The sequence below is a fragment of the Periplaneta americana genome, chromosome 8 (genome assembly GCF_040183065.1).
Source record: "Periplaneta americana isolate PAMFEO1 chromosome 8, P.americana_PAMFEO1_priV1, whole genome shotgun sequence".
Classification (NCBI taxonomy): Eukaryota; Metazoa; Arthropoda; class Insecta; order Blattodea; family Blattidae; genus Periplaneta; species Periplaneta americana.
In genome coordinates, this window is record NC_091124.1 from 118,912,600 (window position 1) to 118,913,852 (window position 1,253).

The window sequence follows — 1,253 nt, forward strand, 5'->3', positions numbered from 1 at the left end:
GTCTGTGGATATAGAGGGAAAAGTTGGATCTGTGTCGGGTAGAGTTCCCGGGTAGCTCAGTTGGGAGAGCGTTGGTACGTTTAACCAAAGGTACCGGGTTCGATACCCGGCCCCGGAACAATTTTTCCTCGAAATTATTCAAATTAACTTTACAGGAAGTTATACCTGAAAGCTTGATTTGCATAATACACGTCACTGTACGTAACAGAAAACCACAATTTAAGTCACACAGAGTTAGTGTGCACTCAATTTTGGTTGCTTGACGGTTGTCAGCCCACTTTGAGGTCTGTGGATATAGAGGGAAAAGTTGGATCAGTGTCGGGTAGAGTTCCCGGGTAGCTCAGTTGGGAGAGCGTTGGTACCTTTAACCAAAGGTCCCGGGTTCGATACCCGGCCCCGGAACAATTTTTCCTCGAAATTATTCGTAATATAAATGTTGTAGGTAAATGTTTTTTTTTTCCACACAGGAGTGATTTTGTTTTTGCCACATCTGATAGATATTATTGGATGTAAATGTAATTATTATAAACGGAGAATACAATCACGATAATGCAAGAACCGTATCAAGTTATTCTAGTAATAATAATAATAATAATAATAATAATAATAATAATAATAATAATAATAATCTCTAATAATTAGTGAATCAGTCTTTGCGTCTGTAACAGTTGTGCAGCATGATTATTCGTTTTATTATATTTTCTGTGACGTTATCTCTGTACTAATATTGTTATTAATCTAGGCTACTGCTATATCAATAATATTTTGTAAAAACGTTCCTACATTGTCGCAGTATATAGGCGGAACACTATGTATGGACCTAACATATTATATATGGTAAATCAAATATTGAATAATTATTAATTAGCAATAATAACTGTATATCGAAGTTTTTCATACTATTTTATTTATAACTTCATGTTCCTGTTTTGGTACGTTCCATTGACTGTTCCATTAAACGTCTGTCATAAACGCAGAAAATAAAGCCTTATTTTTACCGTGTGAGCAAAACATAATGCGTATCTTATCTGTCGCCTTCCATACAAGATAAGACATGGCGGTGAGATGACCTTGTACTGTGCGTCTATTTATTACGAGCGTATCACGACCGATCTTATTTCACTCGAGGGTGCGACACTCGACCGAGTTCAAGCGAGCGATTTAACTCCAATGAAGCACTCTGCCGTGCGTATTCTCGGTCTCATCTCGCCAAGTACCACCTCACTGTCGCCAATTTCACGGACAACTACAAT

General features: G+C 37.4%; 1 non-coding gene across 1 annotated transcript; it reads left to right on the plus strand.

Moving 5' to 3' along the window:
• Positions 1-329: 329 nt before the first annotated feature.
• TRNAK-CUU (transfer RNA lysine (anticodon CUU)) lies at positions 330-402 on the plus strand. Its single transcript has one exon. It is a non-coding gene; the product is annotated as a tRNA-Lys (tRNA).
• Positions 403-1,253: the final 851 nt, after the last annotated feature.